The sequence below is a fragment of the Musca autumnalis genome, unplaced genomic scaffold, assembly GCF_047663935.1.
Source record: "Musca autumnalis isolate F117 unplaced genomic scaffold, ASM4766393v1 scaffold_4, whole genome shotgun sequence".
In the NCBI taxonomy this organism is placed as follows: Eukaryota; Metazoa; Arthropoda; class Insecta; order Diptera; family Muscidae; genus Musca; species Musca autumnalis.
In genome coordinates this window covers 117,928,631-117,950,611 of record NW_027411977.1, presented here as the reverse complement: position 1 = coordinate 117,950,611, position 21,981 = coordinate 117,928,631, and the positions used below count along the sequence as shown (strand labels likewise).

The 21,981-nt window shown below is 38.3% G+C and overlaps 1 protein-coding gene across 5 annotated transcripts in view; it reads right to left on the bottom strand.

The window, feature by feature from the left end:
- The window catches only part of kst (spectrin beta chain, non-erythrocytic 5 kst), a 204,228-nt gene that overhangs the window by 88,207 nt on the left and 94,040 nt on the right, over positions 1-21,981 (bottom strand). For 2 of the 5 annotated variants that reach the window (XM_073983945.1, XM_073983946.1), the window contains exon 3: positions 17,617-17,673. The exons of the other annotated variants lie outside the window; for them this stretch is intronic. The gene's annotated coding sequence lies outside the window, so the exon portion shown is untranslated. The remainder of the gene's footprint in view (positions 1-17,616; positions 17,674-21,981) is intronic. 5 annotated transcript variants of the gene reach the window in all.

Below are 21,981 nucleotides of genomic sequence, written 5' to 3'. Positions count from 1 at the left end.
CATGTCAATTTTCAAAATTTGTTATTTAAATTAATATGTATTTTTAAAATTTTATTATTCAATAAAATACAAAATATTTTTGTGCTTGATTAAAAATGTTGATTGGCCAGAAAGACACACAAAACGATATTCACGCGGTACACAGAGTGCGTGCGTGAGTTACAAACAACAACAAAAAATTTTCAATAATCTATTTGAAATTCTAATCACATTACCCCCCCAAGAAATAAATTTAAAATACTACAACAACAAATTAAAAATAAAAAAATAATCATAACTCTATTGTGTGAAAGAATGTGTTCCAAGTCCACAAAATACAAACCTTTTAATGGTGATTAAAAAATAGAGGAAAAACATTACCTCATCGTTAATGTCAAGTGTGTCATTCACCATTTATTTGTAGCCAAATATAGGAATCTATAGCTCACCCTCTCTATCCACGACAGTATTTGTTTGTATTTGCAAATAATTACCACCTAAAATGCATTTAATTACATCGCCCAAATTATGGCGAAAACAAATTTACGTATTTTTTAAAAAGCAATAAAATCGATGACAATTAGATAAGATTGTGCAAAGGAGCTAACTTTAAATGCAAAGTAGTTCTCTTCCTTGCAAACATTTTTTTAAATAGCTTAACAAACAACAGTTATAAATGTTTATATGTGCGCGAAAAAAATAATATTGACATTTCACACCACATCTAAGAGGGCCGAGGTAGAGTTTAGATTAGAAAAGTATATTTGCAATTGATGAGTGGTTAGTTATCTTTAAAGCTATGCACAAGCCCGCTGTTGGTATGTATGAAAAAACAAGTGACTTGGGGTGTCGATGCCTAAGAACTAGTCAAGTAAATTTAATCTTCGAAATGCTTAATACAATAAAATCCACAAAGTATAATAAGTTACTGTAAAAATTTGAAAGCCACGAATAACCCATTACAAAGTTATGTTAATAAGACAACGTCTGTATTACCAGTAGGCTGAAAAATAATGAGTTATTCCCTTACAATTTTACAAGGCAAAACAACTTTATTTATTCTTTACTTAGTAACAGGGTTTAAAAGCCAGCATCTAAAACCATTAGCATTAGCTGTACACTTCAACTGCTACACAACATTGAGACACACGGCTAAATAAGCAACAGAACGCATATTTATTTTGTTGTTGCTGTTGTTGTTGTAGCAACGCATATATGTTCGTTCGTGTATTATTTCAGTTATCAAGATCCTCTGTATCCAGACTCATGAATTCTGCAACATGGACTGGTTGCGTCCATAAAGAATGAGGAGACAGGTGAGTGGGGTTAGCTGGGCAGTTGAATAAATGCAGAGTATCGTGTGGTCCCAATCCACATGCTGGGCATATGTTGGGTATCGTGGCGTCAATTCTGGCCCAATACGAATTGAGGCGGCTGCATCGTCCGGATCTTAACTGAGCTAAAACCACTCGTGTTTGCCTTGGCAGCTGTCGTTCTTCTGCTGCGATGGATGGGGGATGGTTTCCAAGTACGGCATTCACACTGTATCTTCGTACTGCTTGCGCAACCATGTTGGTGTGAATGCGATTCAAGCCTGCCTGATAGGCTCGTTGATCTAGCGGTTCTCTTGTATACCTTTGGACCTCTCTCTCTCTAGATCATGAAGGTCTCTCCTGACGTGCCTGGGAGGGGGGCGCCTGTCCATTAAAACGTGACAGGGATGCTCACTGCGGTAACACGCAAGCAGGTACTGCATCGACAACATCTTATTGTGCTGACGCACCGGTAAAACCTTCGCCTCCTCATGAAGATGGTCCACTGGTGTCATGAGGAGGCACCCTGTTGCAGTCCTCAGGGCGGCATTCTGGCAGGTTTGAATCTTCTTCCACTGCGATGCGCTAACCTTTGCGGACCACGCTGGCGCCGCATAGCTTACCACAGACCGGCCTATTGCATTGTAGGTGGTCAACAAGGTTTCTTTATCAGCACCCCAAGTGCTGCCGGCCAGCGACTTGAGAACCTTGTTCCTACTTCTGATCTTATTGCAAATAGCTGTGGCATGCGCGGACGACTTGAACATGCTATCGAACGTGACATCCAGTATTTTAGGGTAGTTAGTGGTCGGAATCAGTGCACCATCGACCAATATGTTCAGTGGGAGCCTCATCTCAGCCGTCCATATGGTGAACAGCGTGGCTGTGGATTTAGCGGCGGATATTTTCATATTCCTCAGATGGAAGAACTGCACTAGGTCAGCTATGTAGACATTTAACCTATCACATATGTCATCGACGATAGGACCCGACGCCAAGATCGTACAATCATCCGCATACATCACGATCTCTATGCCGTCTGGAGGGTGTGGAATTTCAGAAAGGTAGAGGTTAAACAGTTCCGGAGATATCACCCCTCCTTGGGGAACTCCCTGTTTCACTCTACGGGTTTTGGACTTCTTGTTTCTGAATTCTACAAACGACTGACGTCCACACATATAGTTGATTACCCAACGTTTCAAACATGGCTGGAGATTAGTTTTCTCTATATCCTCGAACAGCTTGGCATGGTTGACGGTATCGAAGGCCTTCGATAGGTCAACAGCCACCATGACTGTTCGGTCGCACGGCCTTTTCTGGTTCAGTCTTCTACTGATATGTGTGGATATGGCGTCTAATGCTGTTGTAGTACTATGCATTTTCCGAAATCCATGTTGATGTTGGGCAACTGGAAAACACCTTCTCATCGTGGGGAGGAGTAGCGCCTCTAGGATCTTTGCTACTGGCGACAGGAGTGAAATCGGCCTGTACGGTTCACCTCTACTGGCATCCTTGCCAGGCTTCAGTAGCGGGACCACCCTGCCAACTTTCCAGGCATCCGGTACAACATGGGTGGCTAACGATAGGTTGAGAACACTTGTTAAGTACTCAACTCCAGGTTCATCCAGCTGCTTAAGCATTACCATCGATATTCGGTGCGGGCCCAACGCTTTGGATGATTTAGCGTTTCGGATGGCATCTGCAACATCGCTCATCGTAAATTGTGGTGGTACCTCCTCTGCTGGAAGAGTTCTTCTTATACGGCGTAGCACACTTCGCCCTATCACTCTCGGGGTGCTCTATGAACTGTCGGTTAAAATAACACGCGCACCTCTTTGGGTCAGTTACTGTCACGCCGTTGAAAGTAACAGCCGTTCTGTCATCCTTCTTTTCCGGACTCGAGAGTGATTTAACCGTTGCCCACAATTTACTTATTCCTGCACCAATGTTGCAGTGCTTCAGATGGTCTAGCCACTTTTTCCGCTTATGTTCGCCCACTAGCCTGTTGACTTCAAGAGTAAGTTCTCTAACTCTTGGGTCTTCGGGGTTCGTACGACAAAGCTCATCACGTTCATTTGCTAGTCCCGTCGCCTCTGCTGGGAAATTTGGTCTTATTTCGGGTATTCGACCAGCAGGTATGTAGCGAGCGGCTGCTTTAGTGATGATGTCTCGGAAAGTTCTCTCAGCTACCCGAGGATCTGAGGGGGAGGGCAATTGACTGAAGCGGTGATTGGTAAATTCTCTGAAACCTTGCCAATCAGCTTTCCCATGGTTCAGGAAAGTACGGCGTTCAGAGGTTATGAAGTCGGGTGGTCTGTTTACGGAGACGATGATAGGGAGGTGGTCCGAACTAAGGGAAATGACGGATTGCCAGGTTACGTCATTTATCAGACCTGGTGCCACAATGGTGATATCTGGCGAGCTGTGGCAGTTTCCTCTAATCCTCGTAGGAGCGTCTTCATTCACCGTGCAAAACGTGGAGCTATCGATTTGCTCTGCCAGCGCTGTACCCCGCTGGTCATTACCTAGGACGAAGTGCCAAAGCTCATGATGAGCATTAAAGCCCCTAGCACCAGGCGGTTAACAGCGAACTAATATTGGGCATATAACGTCGGGCACAGCTATTCATCGGCGGTATGTACACATTAAGCAGCTCTACCTAGGCAGTACCACACTTTACTGCTACCCCCATACACTCCATGTATGGGTCACTAGAGCCAAGCTCAAGCGAGATAGGTCTGTACTGGACAGACTGGTGTATTAGGAAGGCAAGTCCTCCTCCTCCGCTTCTTGTGCGATCCTTCCGCAAAACGTTGTAACCATCACAACGTAAGCTACAGGTGGCGGTGAGCTTTGTTTCCTGGATCGCGGCGACCATGATGTTTTTCCGACTCATAAAGTCCACAATTTCACTGACCTTATTGCGGAGACCGTTGCAATTGAATTGCAGGAATGATGCATTTCCGGGCCGTTGAACAACAACATGTGGTGTTAGATGCTGCATTTGTTGTTGTTGGGGAGACTGCGGGGGCGTCTTGTATTCCGACGACGACGAAGAGTCAGACGACGACGTAGAAGACGCACTGGGTGATGCGCTGACGCAGCAAGCAGCAACATACCTGACGCTGTAATCCCGGGTGCTACTAAGGCCTGAGCATACATCCATTACATCTCACCATTGTTGACATGTGGTGGATGCGGATCTGGCAAACGGAACAGATCCATACTGGCCCTGGGTTCATTTCTATCCCGGCACGGACCAGAAGAGCTCGGAGCAGGCATTCCGGGATAAATTGCCGCTCCCATGGTGAAAAAAATACACGAACACAAACACATAATTGTTGAGGTGACGGCCCCTGGTCGAAGATTCCTCCGAGTCAATCCGGTGCATAGAACCGGCCGTCGCGGGATTGCATTTTTTTTTTGTACATGTTTGCTTATTTCGTTTTGTACGCCTAAGCTTTTTTTCGTTAGGCATAATCGACAATCACGCTACATATTAAGCACTCGGCTGACCAATCGTCGAAGCAAACCGACAATCGAGGGGTGTTTTTGTGAGTAGTGTTGCAGTAACAAAGAAGGTGTCATTTAATGTGAAAATACCTCCATCATATGGCGGAACATAAAAAATAATAATTATAATAGTTTAAAAGTAACAAAAACAAATATTAAACGGCTTCACCAAAAATTCACATGTCTTGAATGAAATAGTGGAATTAATTATATCGTGATTTTTAATGCATTACTCTGGTAATCCTGATCTCAAAAACAATTGTATGCTGAAAATCTGGCTAAGCCGTTGAAACTTTGTTACTTATTCTCTTTTCTGATATGTGTTGATCATGTGTGCTGCAAAATATGAGTATGCGTGTCCGATGCTGTTTTAATATAGCAACAATATCAAATAGCATCAGCATCGCTAGCAATATTTTTGTGAAATTTGTTGCTGTTGTTCATTGTTGCTAAACATATTTCGGAGAAATTTTAGCAGGCAAAGCTGCAAATTTTCGGAGCTTTTACTAATATGGCGTTAGCATTTAAAACCCTGCTTAGTAATGATGGTGGGACACAGCGTTTGTGTGCAACTACAAAACCGAGAGTCGTACAAAACCGTTCAACGCTCGCCGTCGGCAAACAATTTTTTTCTTAGCAACGAAGAATTGGTGGTGCACATGTAAGTGTTGAAACAATCATTAATATTCGTAAGCGTGACACAGTGTGTAGTGTTTATAGATACAGATCAAAAGTTCGCGTGTTCAAATCCGGCAGAGAGCAAAATAAAAATGTGGAGTGTGTTGAAATTGGACATATTAAAATTCACCTCAACATATCGCTCATTTACTAAAAGAGTATCACACCTCATAAACAACAGTTTCGAGAAAAACGCGTTTTAAATCGCCGATTGAAATTAGACTTCCAAACTTAAAATGATTATTACTTAAAAAAGAACTACATGAACCATATTTTGGAAAGATCTAGACTAGATGCCAGCGCTAAATTTTTGTTCAAGATCAAGCATGATTTGGTGTGTTTTAGTGCTTAATATTCACACAAGAAACTATTTTGTTGATTTATGCCAAACTCTTATTAAAAGGCTGTAACTCGTTGAGTTTTAGAGATATCAGCTCGAAAAATAGAAATTGCCATTTAGAAGTACTCCTACGTAGGTAGCATTTACAAATTTTATATACTCTTACATACTTATATTTCGACAGATTGAGTCTACCGGAGCCTACTATCTCATTTAAAGAAGAGAATTAAAATAGGAATAGCACTAAGTTTGAGTACCTTAAGTTTGAGGATAGTTTTAATTCATGGGAGTTATCTTTTCTAAGAGCCAAATTATGTATTTGGTGATGACTTCTACTCACTTTAAAGTTGCTCCCTTAAAAAATGAATCAGAAATTCAATATTTTATTATTATAAAAGGCCAACTTGAAATCTGAATCGTTTTCAAGATAATTTGGCGAAATCTTTTCTAGTCCAAATTCTGCACACATTTTGCAAATCTCAACCGATTTAGAATTTTTTTTATTGGTACATCAAATTCATGAAATCGGCCGAAAATATATATGGGGACTATATCCAATCTGAACTAATTTCCATATAATTTGGCATTTTTTTTTTCTAAATACCGTCACACATTCCAAATTTAATTGAAATTGGACATACATAGCATGTTTGGTGCATAAAATACAGCATAAATTCCATTGTGTTGGGATCCATGGAGAACGAAAATGCCTTTAGTTCGTTTGGGTCACTTTGTTTTATTTTTTTATAACGGTAAAATTAGTGAAAATCAGGGTTTCGTATATTTTCAAATTTAAACGGGCATATCCTATTTTTTCCACAACGGATTTCGTTGATCCTTCTACCTTTTAATGGGGTGAATAATATCTTTTGAATAAGCTATTATTGTTTTAAATCGGTTAACAAATGGCTAAGTTATAGTGGTTTATGTCTGAAAAACCCCACAAAAATCCTATAACTGAATTTCTCATAATTTTCACAAATATAATGTTTTTTGTTTTGTTCAATATTTATTTTGAAAATTGTGAAAAATTCAGTTATAAGTTTTTTGTGGGGGTTTTCAGACATAAACCACTATAACTTAGTCATTTGTTAACCGATTTAAAACAATAATAGCTTATTCACCCCATTAAAAGGAAGAAGGATCAAACAAAAACCCTTGTGGAAAAAATAAGATGTGCCCGTTTAAATTTGAAAATATACGATATATACGGAGTGAACTGATATGGCTTATCTTGAAACTCAAACTATGTTTGGACAAAATATTACTAAGGCCATATTGTGGACCGTATCGGCAGATCCGTTCGAGAGTTATCTTGCGCTCCAACCACCTCACACGGTGTCATAGGGGTTTTTTGCAACTTTCATGCTATTTTCTCAGGAAGTATGGACTTGCCCCTGATGAAACTTGTACCGTCGTATGGAGGGCAGTGAATACAAGTTGCTAAAAATCAAAGCGATTCGAGAGATGGCCCTAAACTGGATTTTTCCGAAATTTTGTGTGGGAGGTACCCGAAGGAGTGGACCTATTGAGACCATATTGGAACCTCATATTACTCTGGTAAAAAGTTTACGCTATACAAAGTATGGACCAACTTGGTCACTCCCTTCAAGAGTGATCGTGCGCACAAACTTTCCGAACATTTTCGAACTTTTGTGGGGGAGGTACCGGAAGTAGTGGACCGATGTAGCTCATCTTCGAACTTAAACTAAGTTTGGGCAAAATATTATGAAAGCCAAAATTTGAACTGAATTGGTTCATCCGTTCTAGAGCTATCGTGCGCTCCAGCCAGCAGGACAGACAGACGGACGGACATGGCTAGATCGACTCCAAATTGTCCGAAACACATTTCGTCCAAACATACTTGGGGTCTAAAACCATTATTTCGATGAGGCACATTTTCATCGTATCAAAGTGAAAATACCCTCCTTAGCCTAAAGGCTGAGGGTATAACTAGGATTTTATTTCATTTTCCACTCGACGTTTCGTTGGCTTTTTTCCAACTTGCTCAAGAGTTTGTTTTTTATTTGAAGGAGTTATTATTCTAAATCATATTATTTTTATTTATTTTTGTATATTAACAAGTGGGAAAAGCGTTATGTTCGGTCGGGCCGAACTTTTTATGCCCTCCACCACAAATGTCAGCCATTTCGTTGGATTAATGTGCCCACAACCTTCAAAATACCGAAAATCGGAAGTTACCGTTCTATGGGGGCTATATGATGGCGCAGATCTATACCTACAAATTTCTGGTGGGGGGGAGTGTTATACCCCCAATGAAGACTAAATACCAAATTTCAGCCATCTCGGTGTGATAATGAGGCCAAAACCTTCAAAATACCGAAAATCGGGAGATATCGTCCTATAGGGGCTATATCAAAACGTGGACCTATATAAACATTTTATGGTAGAAATGTTTCTTAGCCTCTGGAAACACAAAATACAAAGTTGCAACCGATTCTGTTGTAAAATGGGACTAATACATTCAAAATATATTAAAATGACGCGTACTTTATATGGGGCGTTATATGGGGGCTATACCAAAACGTGGACCTATATAAACCAACTTTGGTAGGAATGTTTTTTTGGCCTCTGGAGACACAAAATACCAAATTACAACCAATTCGGTGGTAAAATGGGACAAATATCTTAAACATTCCTTAAAACGACGACGCGTCACGCGTCATTTTGTATGGGGGCTATACGAAATCGTAGACCTACATAGCCCGCTTTCAATACCAAAAGTCCTACATATAATAGATTTTCCCAAAATTTCATCAACCTACGTCAATCCGTTCGGACGCTAGAGTGATTTCCACAGACGGACAGGCGGACGGACATGGCTATATCGATGTAGAATTGCACGCTGATCAAGAATATATATACTTTGTGGGGTCTACAATGATTATTTCGAGTAGTTACAAAGTGACAAACTTAATATACCCCCATCCTATGGTGGAGGGTATAAAAACGGGACTGCACGCACAAAAATTAATATAATAAATAAAATAAATAAATAATTAAAGTCAAAACTAAGGCTAATATCACAGAACTGTTGCTATTGAATTGCAATTGAATACATTTTCGTTCTCCATGGATCCCAACACGATGGAATTTTGCATCAGAACGCTTGAATATTTTTCTGGTCAACTTTTGTAGCACAGTGCCATTTATCGAGATTTTCCGAAAAGTTTGCACCTTCTCAAGACCAAAACTGTCTGAAAAAGCGTTCCAATGCTTTTCCGATGCATTAGAGAGTTCTTAATTACTGTCTTGGCTACAATTTTTGTCTTCGTGTTGGCTCGAAAATGTCAATGGTTTGGCTGTTTATACCATGATGTCAAAAAACGTAGATAAAAAACTTACAGCCTGTTTCTGTATGTCGAAAGAAGAATGTGTGCGAAAGAAACACGTCCAAACTCTTGTGTGCTTTTCAAATTTGTTTTTTGTTTTGAAGCAAAGGTAAAATATATTTCGAAAACTAAAGTTCGGGCGTGTTTCATTCGCACACATTCTTCTTTCGATATATAGAAACTGGCTGTTAAAGTCAACATCGGGAGGCTCGATTTTCATCGTAGACATATGGTCCAGAAGACTTTTTTGCTCAGTTCAATCCCAGGAATCAGAAACGCGAAGGGCCCATTAAGGTTCTCAAATCGTCCCGGCCTAATATATATAAAGATTTGTTTTGATGTTTTATTTAGGAATTTATCTTTAATATCTTAAAAACGTTTCCATTTTGCGATTTTAAGACTGGTGTAGCAATTAGTGAACCAGCATTAGTGGGTATTATTGAATGAATCATAAATTAAAAATCCTCTTTCGTATTTTAATAATCCTTTTCTGACGAAAAATACCACTTTAATATTTGGTAGATTATTCAGCTTGTATTCATAATAGCTTTGTTCCAGAACTAAACAGTTTTTACAATTTTTACCAAATGTTCACTTCTCTTAAAACAAAAAAGGCGCTGAATGAGGCTCTCTTTAAAAACTTTTTACACGACAAATTTGAGCGCGTAAAAATAGTAACATTTTGAAGTTCCCGTACCTATTGAACAGTTCGCTCTTTTACCATTAAAACCGTACGGGAACACACATAGACACACATAAATAAGTTTAGTTAGTTTATTGTCCAGCTGGTACGATAATTGCTAATCCATTTTCAAAAAAGAAGCAGTTTTAAAGATGTTTAAGATAGATTTAAAATTGCACCCAAGTCCACTGTGCAAAATTTGGGTGATAAAAAAAGAATACAAAAAAATCTATTTGGACCAATATTAAAAGAGTTCTGAGTATTTCTTTGTATATAGTTTTAACAGAATTCGAGTTAGTGAAACAATTTTGAAAATATACTAAAATGTTTTGCTGACGAGCAGCACCAAAACAGCAAAAAATAAGGGAAAAACACGCTATATACGTCCGATTTCGATGAAATTTGGAATGTGTGACTGAATTCGGTCTAAAAACATATGTGCCAACTTATATCGAAATCGGTTCAATTTGCATATTTTTTCGGCACCGAATTTTCTGCAGCAAAACGCTATAAATGTCCTATTTCGATGAAAATTGGAAATAGGGACTGCATTCGGCCTAGAAATAGATGTTCCAAATTTGATCGAAATCGGTTCAGATTTGGATATAGCTCCCATATATACATATATTCGGCCGATTTCACGTATTTAATGCACCAAACGCCACATATCTGTCCAATTCAAAGATTCATCAATTTTTGAATGTGTGACGGAGTTCGGTATAGATATACATAAGTGTGCCATTTTATATTGAAATCGGTTCAGATTTAGATATAACACCCATATATATTTTACATATTCACAGTGGTGTAGGGTATCAAATAGTCGGCCCGCCCGACTTTGATCCTTTCCTTACTGGTTTTTGCTGGGATTGACCATGAAAAAGAACTAGTCGCCTTAAAGTCGTAAACTGGTGTGTGACTCTATGCGATATTTAATATTATTAATGAGTGTAACATTTTTACATTGTTTACGACCGAGGTGGGGATAATAAAAACACTCCATTCACAATAGTTCGGGACTTGTAAAGTTGTCTTATCTCTCCAACTTGCTTGTGCATTTATAGCCCTATTTCTATTGATCTTTGTTGCTGTTCAATAGAAACACACATTCAAACGAAGCCATAAAAATGCATTTCAACGAATTGTTAATAAAAAAACTAAATATTTATTTTACTATTTAAGAAAATTTCCGTAAAATTGTTTGATTTCAATAGTTGTTCATTTTTTCAATTTTTTTTTTAAATTTCCGTTAAACGCAAACATGACTTGTTGTTTGACAAATAAACAACGAGATAAATTGGTTTTTGGATGACTCAATGTTTAAGTAAATATTAGAGTAACATCAATCACCATCCATTCATTGATTGTCGAAGCCAAACCCCTTAAATATTTAGAAAATAAAAAATAGGGGACAAAAAAAAAATGCTGTAGCATTTTTTTTATTAATTGTACAAATTGTAGAGACAATCCCAAACATTGGTACGATATAAAAAGATGTGCGTTATTTTTGTATTAGTTTTTATATGCTAAACAGATTTTATTAATTAGTTCATTTTTTGTTTTTGAATTTTAGAGGAGCACAATACTCGTAGACAGACCATCCCTCCAATTCTCACAATTTGCTTTAATTTTTTGTTTCTAAAATTAATAACTGTGTCACATTCTTTTCTATAAATTTGTTAAGGGAGGCTGGATTGGAATTTTGTTTATTGTTTTTAAACAGATGTTAATAAAAAACAGTCATAAAACAATTAAACAAAATTTGAAATAAGTACAAATGTGAAATAGGAGTTGATGGCAATATTTTTGCATTAAAACAAATGAAAATTTTTCTTTGAGATAATAACAAAAAATTTCACACAAATTCACGAGATAAATTTTATGAACTGGGCTGTTCAAGTTCAAGTACACATTTTTTAAGTTTTGGCTCTAGTCAAGTATCCTAGTTCTACTTTTTATACCCTACACCAAACTGTGATGAGGGGCATTATGTATTTTTGCATTAGTTTGTAACGTGCAAAAGGAAAATAGATAGACCCATAGTTGCTTTTAAGAATATACATTAGAACTGGCAAACAATCGATGGCATTATCAATAGTATCGATTATTTTTCAAATTCAATATCAATAGATAATTTTGTCTATCGATATTATCGGGTTAAATACCCCTAACCTAAAATGTATTGAAATGAAGATAAATTGCGCGGCTTTTCGATTTTATGGATGAGAGGAAGTAAGTCCGTAGTCACACGTACACCTTTTTTTCGGAGAAACAAATTGTGAATTGTATTTAGAAAGGGGTCTATAGAAGCAGCCTTTCTTCCGGGAAGGGTCTATAGAAGAACTCTTTCAGAAAGGGTCTATAGAAACCGCCTTTCTTCCAGAAGGGAAAAGCAGCCTTTCTTTCAGAAATTGTCTATAAAAGTTCTATAGAATCACTCTTTTTTGAGAAAGTGCCTATAGAAGTACTTTTTTCAGAAAGGGTCTCTAGAAGCACCCGTTCTTTCAGACAGGGTCAATAGAAGCAGCCTTTCTTTCAGAAATTGTCTATAAAAGGTCTATAGAAGCATTCTGTTTTGAGAAAGGGCCTATAGAAGCTCTCTTTTTCAGAAAGGGTCTATTGAGGCACCCTTTATTTCAGAAAAGGTCTATAGAGGCACCATTTTTTCTGAAAGGGTCTATAGAAGCAGCCTTTCTTTCAAAAAGGACCAATAGAAGCAGCATTTCTTTCAAAAAGGGCCAATAGAAGCAGCCTCTCTTTCAGAAAGGGTCTATAGAAGCACTCTTTCTTTCGGAGAGGGTCTATAGAAGCAGCATTACTTATGGAAATGGTGTAAAGAAACACCATTTCTTTCAGAAAGGGTCAATAGGAAAGGGTCTATAGAAGCACCCGTTCTTCCAGACAGGGTAAATAGGAGCACCCTTTCTTTTAGAAAGGGTTTATAGGAGCTCTCTTTTTTCAGAAAGGGTGTATAGAAGCTCCCTTCCTTTCAGAATGTGTCTATATAAGAACTCTTTGTTCTAGAGAGGTTTCTACGGAAGCAACCTTTCATTTAGAAATGGTCTATAGAATCAACCTTTCATTTAGAAATGGTCTATAGAAGCAACATTTCTTTCAGAAAGGTTCCTATAGAAGTACTCGTTTTTTCAGAAAGGGTCTAAGCACCATTTCTTTCAAAAGGGTCTATAGAAGCACCCATTTCTTTCAGAAAGGGTCTATAGAGCACCCTTTCTTTCGGAAATGGTCTATAGAAGCACTCTTTTTTAGAAAGGGTCTATAGAAGTAATCATTTTTCCAGAAAGGGTCTAAGCACCATTTCTTTCAGATAGGGTCTAAGCACCATTTCTTTCAGAAAGGGTCTATAGAAGCACTCTTTCTTTCGGAAATGGTCTATAGAAGCACCCTTTCTTTCGGAAATGGTCTATAGAAGCACTCTTTTTTCAGAAAGGGTCTATAGAAGTAATCATTTTTTCAGAAAGGGTCTAAGCACCATTTCTTTCAGAAAGGGTCTATAGAAGCACCCTTTCTTTCGGAAATGTTCTATAGAAGCACCCTTTCTTTCGGAAATGTTCTATAGAAGCACCCTTTCTTTCGGAAATGGTCTATAGAAGCACCCTTTCTTTCGGAAATGTTCTATAGAAGCACCCTTTCTTTCGGAAATGTTCTATAGAAGCACCCTTTCTTTCGGAAATGGTCTATAGAAGCACTCTTTTTTCAGAAAGCGTCTATAGAACTACTCGTTTTTTCAGAAGGGGTCTATAGAAGTATTCGTTTTTTCAGAAGGGGTCTATAGAAGTATTCGTTTTTTCAGAAGGGGTCTATAGAAGTAATCGTTTTTTCAGAAAGGGTCTAAAGAAGTACTCGTTTTTTCAGAAGGGGTCTATAGAAGTATTCGTTTTTTCAGAAAGGGTCTATAGAAGCACCCTTTCTTTTAGAAAGGGTTCTATAGAAGCACCCTTTCTTTAGGAAATGGTCTATAGAAGCACCCTTTCTTTCGGAAATGTTCTATAGAAGCACCCTTTCTTTCGGAAATGTTCTATAGAAGCACCCTTTCTTTCGGAAATGGTCTATAGAAGCACTCGTTTTTTCAGAAAGCGTCTATAGAAGTACTCGTTTTTTCAGAAGGGGTCTATAGAAGTAATCGTTTTTTAGAAAGGGTCTATAGAAGTACTTTTTTTCAGAAGGGGTCTATAGAAGTAATCGTTTTTTCAGAAAGGGTCTATAGAAGTATTCGTTTTTTCAGAAGGGGTCTATAGAAGTAATCGTTTTTTCAGAAAGGGTCTATAGAAGTACTCGTTTTTTCAGAAGTGGTCTATAGAAGTATTCGTTTTTTCAGAAAGGGTTCTATAGAAGCACCCTTTCTTTTAGAAAGGGTTCTATAGAAGCGCCCTTTCTTTAGGAAATGGTCTATAGAAGCACCCTTTCTTTCGGAAATGTTCTATAGAAGCACCCTTTCTTTCGGAAATGTTCTATATTTATTTATTTTTTCAGAAGGGGTCTATAGAAGCACCCTTTCTTTTAGAAAGGGTCTATAGAAGCACCCTTTCTTTTAGAAAGGGTCTATAGAAGCACCCTTTCTTTTAGAAAGGGTCTATAGAAGCACCCTTTCTTTTAGAAAGGGTCTATAGAAGCACCCTTTCTTTTAGAAAGGGTCTATAGAAGCACCCTTTCTTTTAGAAAGGGTCTATAGAAGCACCCTTTCTTTTAGAAAGGGTCTATAGAAGCACCCTTTCTTTTAGAAAGGGTTCTATAGAAGCACCCTTTCTTTTAAAAAGGGTTCTATAGAAGCACCCTTTCTTTAGGAAATGGTCTATAGAAGCACCATTTCTTTCGGAAATGGTCTATAGAAGCACCATTTCTTTCGGAAATGGTCTATAGAAGCACTCTTTTTTCAGAAAGCGTCTATAGAAGTACTCGTTTTTTCAGAAGGGGTCTATAGAAGTAATCGTTTTTTCAGAAAGGGTCTGTAAAAGTACTCGTTTTTTCAGAAGGGGCCTATAGAAGTAATCGTTTTTTCAGAAAGGGTCTATAGAAGTATTCGTTTTTTCAGAAGGGGTCTATAGAAGTATTCGTTTTTTCAGAAAGGGTCTATAGAAGTACTCGTTTTTTCAGTAGGGGGTCTATAGAAGTATTCGTTTTTTTTCAGAAAGGGTCTATAGAAGCACCCTTTCTTTTAGAAAGGGTTCTATAGAAGCACCCTTTCTTTTAGCAAGGGTTCTATAGAAGCACCCTTTCTTTTAGAAAGGGTTCTATAGAAGCACCCTTTCTTTTAGAAAGGGTTCTATAGAAGCACCCTTTCTTTATGAAATGGTCTATAGAAGCACCCTTTCTTTCGGAAATGTTCTATAGAAGCACCCTTTCTTTCGGAAATGGTCTATAGAAGCACCCTTTCTGTCGGAAATGGTCTATAGAAGCACACTTTTTTCAGAAAGCGTCTATAGAAGTACTCGTTTTTTCAGAAGGGGTCTATAGAAGTAATCGTTTTTTCAGAAAGGGTCTGTAGAAGTACTCGTTTTTTCAGAAGGGGTCTATAGAAGTAATCGTTTTTTCAGAAAGGGTCTATAGAAGTATTCGTTTTTTCAGAAGGGGTCTATAGAAGTATTCGTTTTTTCAGAAAGGGTCTATAGAAGCACCCTTTCTTTTAGAAAGGGTTCTATAGAAGCACCCTTTCTTTTAGAAAGGGTTCTATAGAAGCACCCTTTCTTTAGGAAATGGTCTATAGAAGCACCCTTTCTTTCGGAAATGTTCTATAGAAGCACCCTCTCTTTCGGAAATGTTCTATAGAAGCCCCCTTTCTTTCGGAAATGGTCTATAGAAGCACTCTTTTTTCAGAAAGCGTCTACAGAAGTACTCGTTTTTTCAGAAGGGGTCTATAGAAGTAATCGTTTTTTCAGAAAGGGTCTGTAGAAGTACTCGTTTTTTCAGAAGGGGTCTATAGAAATAATCGTTGTTTCAGAAAGGGTCTATAGAAGTATTCGTTTTTTCAGAAGGGGACTATAGAAATATTCGTTTTTTCAGAAAGGGTCTATAGAAGTACTCGTTTTTTCAGATGGGGTCTATAGAAGTATTCGTTTTTTCAGAAAGGGTCTATAGAAGCACCCTTTCTTTTAGAAAGGGTTCTATAGAAGCACCCTTTCTTTTAGAAAGGGTTCTATAGAAGCACCCTTTCTTTAGGAAATGGTCTATAGAAGCACCCTTTCTTTAGGAAATGGTCTATAGAAGCACTCTTTTTTCAGAAAGGGTATGTATATAGAAGTACTTGTTTTTCAGAAAGGGTATGTATATAGAAGTACTTGTTTTTCAGATAGGGTCTATAGAAGTAATCGTTTTTTCAGAAAGGATCTATAGAAGCACCCTTTCTTTAAGAAAGGGTCTATAGAAGCACCCTTTCTTTCCGAAAGTGTCTATGGAAGCCCCCTTTCTTTCGGAATTGTTCTATAGAAGCACCCTTTCTTTTAGAAAGGGTCCTATAGAAGCACTGTTTCGTTCAGCTTAGTGGGATTCATTATGCCCTCCTGATAGCACTGGTCGGCCTGACCCAGCTTTTATTCTTTCCATACTGGTTATGAATAGGATTCATGGACTACTTCTTGAAATTGTGATTATATAAATATTAAAAATTATATATTTTCTGGCTAGAAATTATAGTAACAATGTATGAAAATGTATTCTTTAATGCCCGTCCTCTCAAAATGATGCTCGCTAAACTTTTAACCATCACAGACTGTCTTACGCGCCATGCTAATTAATTAGGTTATATTCTGCCAAATCACATACCAATGTGTGTGTTTGTTTTCTCTCAACTCAACTTTAGCAAATATGTACATATTTATTTCAATGTCCCGCATTTTCAGATATTCAGTTAAATTTGTTTACTATGCATGAAACTTTGTTTCACAGCCATTTATTAACAAATAATGACATCATCATCATCATCATAAAAAATCTAAACTTCTTTTGGTCTATTAGCAAAAACAAAAACAGAAAACTAAGCAGCAACCTAACCTCATTGAGAGAATAAAGAAATTACAAATTTTGAACAAAAAAACAACGCAATGTTTCAACAAAGGTTAATTTTTGTTTAAATAGGCATTACGCGTCGGACGATGAATCTGAATGAATTAAAAAACCAACTCCCTCGTTCGGAACTTTTAAAGTGAATTATTTTATTTCAAAGCTTAAAACAATAGCTAGTTGTTAGTTTTCAATTTAATTTATACAAATGTCGTTAATCTTCGCTAGGTTATCAGTGATGGGCATGTGATCGCGTTAAACAAAATGTAAAGTGTGTACGCTTATAACACCTAGGCGGGAGTTTATGGGATGTGGAAAGAGTTTAGATACAAAATAGTTTATATTAATTTTGGGGTGACCCCTATCCAATGCTATCAATTGTCTGCCAAAAACATTTTTTTTGGTAAAAAAGACAAATTTGGGTCCTTTTTGTAAATATTCGTCGTTGCTGATAACACTCAGAGGAACACTTACTTCAGTGGAAAACATTAATTCCATAGCGTATTTTCGGTCCATTTTTCAATAAAGGGTTGAAAACTTCTTCTTTATAGTTTTTATCTTGAATACCTCAGCGCGCATAGAATGTCTATGTCTATCCGCTTAAAACATACAGACTTTTGGAGAGAAAACAAAAATGATTCTGAAACATGAATTGATTATATTTGGAGTCTTTTTTTCTTGATACCAAACCTTTGTTGAATTCTAGCTCAGAACGATATGATATCATTCGATTTTTATACTTACATATATTGTTATATTTATTTGATTATTGGCGTATTTTAAAAATTTCTGCGACTTTACCTAAAACGAAATAAAAAGAAAGAAATAAAAATAGATTAATAACAAGAAAATATGTTTTAAAATTTTGCTCTTGAGTGGTAATATGAACATGCGACAGCCGAAATTTTCGGCCAAAACCTACAAAATACCTATATACTGAAATATTGGAGATGTATCTTAACTTGAATCTACACAGGGAAGAAACGTATTGCCTGAACACAAGTATTTTATGTTACTATAAAAGTAATCATGTGTAATATATATTCTCTGTCTGGTAATGCGGAGAGTAATAAGGTCTCATTACTTGATAATACAGAAGGTAATAATATAATAAGGAGTTTTGGAAGTTTACAGCGTACATTTTAGTAAGTAATAATTATATAAACATATTATATATACTATGAAAAAACGAAAGAAAAGAAAAACAAACCCCTCTAAAGTTGACGAACCCTGCAAACGTTTTAAGGACCATGATCTGCGAATCTGCACCTGGAATGTTCGCACTCTTTATAGAGAAGGTGCAGTCTTCGCATTGGCAGGCGTACTTGAAAAGTACAAGGCCGATATTACTGCCATACAGGAAATACGATGGATTGGGAAAGGCGTCACAACAACACCTAAAGGTGACGCACTGTATTATAGCTGCCATGACGTAAAGCATGAGTTTGGTTGTGGATTCGTAGTTAGTCGGAGACTAAAACATCTGGTATCCAGCTTCACCCCAGTGAATGAAAGACTTGCTGCAATTCGAATAAAAGCTAAATTCTTCAACATCAGCTTTATTTGCGCTCATGCTCATACTGACGAACAGACCAAAGATATATTTTACGAGCGCTTAGAAGAAACATATGACCGTTGCCCTGCCCATAACATTAAAATCATTCTAGGCGATTTTAATGCTAAAATTGGAAAGGAGAATATGTTTGGCCCAACAGTCGGGAAATTCAGTCTCCACAGTGAAACATCTGACAATGGTATGAGGCTGATAGACTTTGCAGCTGCAAAAAACATGGTAGTTAGCAGTACCAGATTTAATCATCTCGATATTCATAAGGGCACCTGGCTGTCTCCAGATCAGAAAACAAGAAACCAAATTGATCATGTTGTGATAGATGGAAGACATTCATCGAGCGTGTTGGATGTACGATCGTTCCGAGGCGCAAACATTGATTCGGACCACTACATTGTTGCAGCAAAGGAACGCACCCGCTTAAACGTAGCAAACAAAGTACGAACAGACACAACACGAAAGTTAGACATCGGTAAGCTGCAATCACAACAGATAGCCACAGCATATTCCACTCAACTAGCCCAATTGCTTAATCAAAGCACTCCTCATTCTGATAACATATCAGCGCAATGGCAAAGCATTGCCCACTCCATGCAAACAGCCGCAAAATCCATACTTGGATACCAGAGACCTCCACCAAGGAATCCATGGTATGATGAGGAGTGTCGTGCTGCCACCGAAGAGAAAAATGCGGCATGTAAGGCTACTTTACAATCCGTAGCAACGCGTAGCGCACGAGAGAGATACAGGGAGAAAAGGAGAGAGGACAAACGTCTTTTCCGCAGGAAAAAGAGAGAGATGGAAAAGCGGGAGTGTGAAAAAATCGAGATGTACAGGAGCCAGAAAGAAGTCCGAAAATTCTACCAAAGAGTCAAGCATCAAACTGACGGCTTTGGTACAGGCACATCCTCCTGTAGAGACCAGCAAAGTAATCTGGTAACTGATACAGATAGAGTACTCAGGATATGGAAAGAACATTTTTCAAATCTGTTGGTATCCAATAGCAGCGAAGACGACGAAGATACCACAGTCCCAATCCCAGAAGATGGTATTGAATGTATACCGCCCAGCCAAGATGAGGTAAAGACAGCAATAAATCGGCTGAAGAATAATAAGGCACCAGGGGCCGATGGCTTACCAGCCGAGCTGTTTAAAACCGGAGGCGACACGCTGATAAGGTGTATTCATCAGCTAGTTAGCACCATCTGGCAGGAAGAACGAGTATCCGACGATTGGAACCTGAGTATCCTGTGCCCCGTCCACAAGAAGGGAGATAAGACTGTATGCTCTAACTATAGGGGCATAAGTCTACTCCCTATTGCCTACAAGATCGTGTCAGGGATATTGTGCGAACGACTAAAGCCTATGGTCAACGAGATAATTGGACCATACCAATGCGGCTTTAGACCTGGCAAGTCCACCATTGACCAGATATTTACCCTGCGGCAAATCCTGGAGAAGACCCAAGAGATGCAGATCGACACCTACCACCTTTTTGTCGATTATAAAGCAGCCTTCGACAGCCCGCTGCGTTCAAAGGTATTCCAAGCCATGTCTGAATTTGGTATTCCCGCAAAGCTCATCCGGCTTTGTAAAATGAATTTAACTGACACGAGGTCCTCAGTTAAAATAGGAAAGAACCTCTCCGAAGAGTTTGGTACCAAAAGAGGTTTCAGACAAGGAGACAGCCTTTCGTGTGACCTCTTCAACATCCTGCTAGAAAAGGTTATACGAGAGGCAAACGTCAAAAGAAGTGGCACAATCTACACCAATAGTCACATGTTACTTGCTTATGCTGATGATATAGACATCATGGGCCGATCAGTAAAAGAACTAACTGATACCTTTATAAAGGTCGAAGGAGAATCTGCTAAAGTGGGTCTGGCGGTAAACGGTGAGAAGACCAAGTTAATGGTGTCGACGCGCAATGCATCCATTGAGCTCGGACCGACTGTGGAAGTTGGTTCCTATAATATTGAGGTAGTAAAAGACTTCGTCTACCTCGGCACCTCCGTAAACACAACAAACGACATCAGTTGTGAAATAAAAAGAAGAATTGTATTGGCCAACAGATGCTACTTTGGTTTAAGTAAGCAGTTTAAAAACAAAGCCACATCTCGTCAAACAAAAATAACGCTCTACAAAACACTGATACTACCCGTGCTGATGTATGGCTCCGAAGCCTGGGTACTTGCGCAAGCAGACATGGCAGTGCTTGGTGTGTTTGAGAGAAAAATTCTTCGAAAGATCTACGGACCAATCTGCGTTGACGGTGAATATAGACGTCGCATGAACCACGAGCTGTATCTGATGTACAACGACATCAATATTGTTAAACGTATCGAGATGCAGCGATTGCGTTGGCTAGGCCATATCATAAGAATGAGCGATGATGAACCCGCTAAAAAGGCGTATGAATACATACCACATGGCGGTGCGCGCAGAATTGGCAGGCCAAGGAATAGATGGCGCAAACAAGTGGATGATGAGATGAAAAGGCGCGGTATTCCAGAGTGCAAAGCAACAAATATAGAGGAATGGAGATCTCTTCTTAGTTCGGCCTATAGAACAAATGTTCTGTAATGGGCCAGCTAAGTAAGTAAGTAATAATTATATATATAAGTAATAAATATACATATTTATATACAAGAAACAAGATATAATTTTCGGAATTATTCCTTTCAATAGTTAGTTTGAGCGTTTGGCATGGATTTGCCGCAACAAAAATTATGTCGTTGTAATCAGAATAACGTACCCGAAGGTGTTGTCCGATAGGGACCTTGCTGAGAACACGGTGCGCCTGAACTAAGTTTAAATTAACAGTGCTTACACCTGGGACGTTTTTGCGGATTCTGAAACTACAATGTACATAGCTGAGAAAATAAAAACAAAACAAGTAAGAAAGGCATTAAGTTAGGCCTGGCCAAACTTGTTATACCCTCCAGCACGAGTTGTATTGAAGTAAAATGGAACAATTAGTTTCCTTTCGTTTATGAAGAAAACTAAATACCAAAATTTCAGCAAGTTCGGTAAAATAAAAACGTCGATCTATACCTACAAATTTCTGGCTGAAAGTTTTTAGACTCAAAGAAGACTAAATACCAATTTTTCGATATTTCGGTAAAACCTTCAAAATACCGAAAATCAAGAGGTACGCTTCTATGGGGGATATGGGGGAACTCGCGGACCTATACTGATAATTCTCTTCTGCAATATTTGATAACCCCATGAAAGACTAAATAACAAATTTTAGTCTTTCGGTGGGCTACTGGTACGGGGTAGTATCGTTCTATGGGGGCTATATGAAGACGTGGACATATACCGAAAAATTTCATATGGAACGTTTAATACCCTAAGTGAAGACGAAATACCAAATTTCAACCACTTCGGTGGAATATTAAAGTCATAGCCTTTAAAATACCTTTCTATGGGGGCTATACCAAGGCGTAAACCCATACCGACCAATTTCATATGGAACGTTTAATACCCCAAATGAAGACCAAATACCAAATTTCAACCACTTCGGTGGAATATTGAGG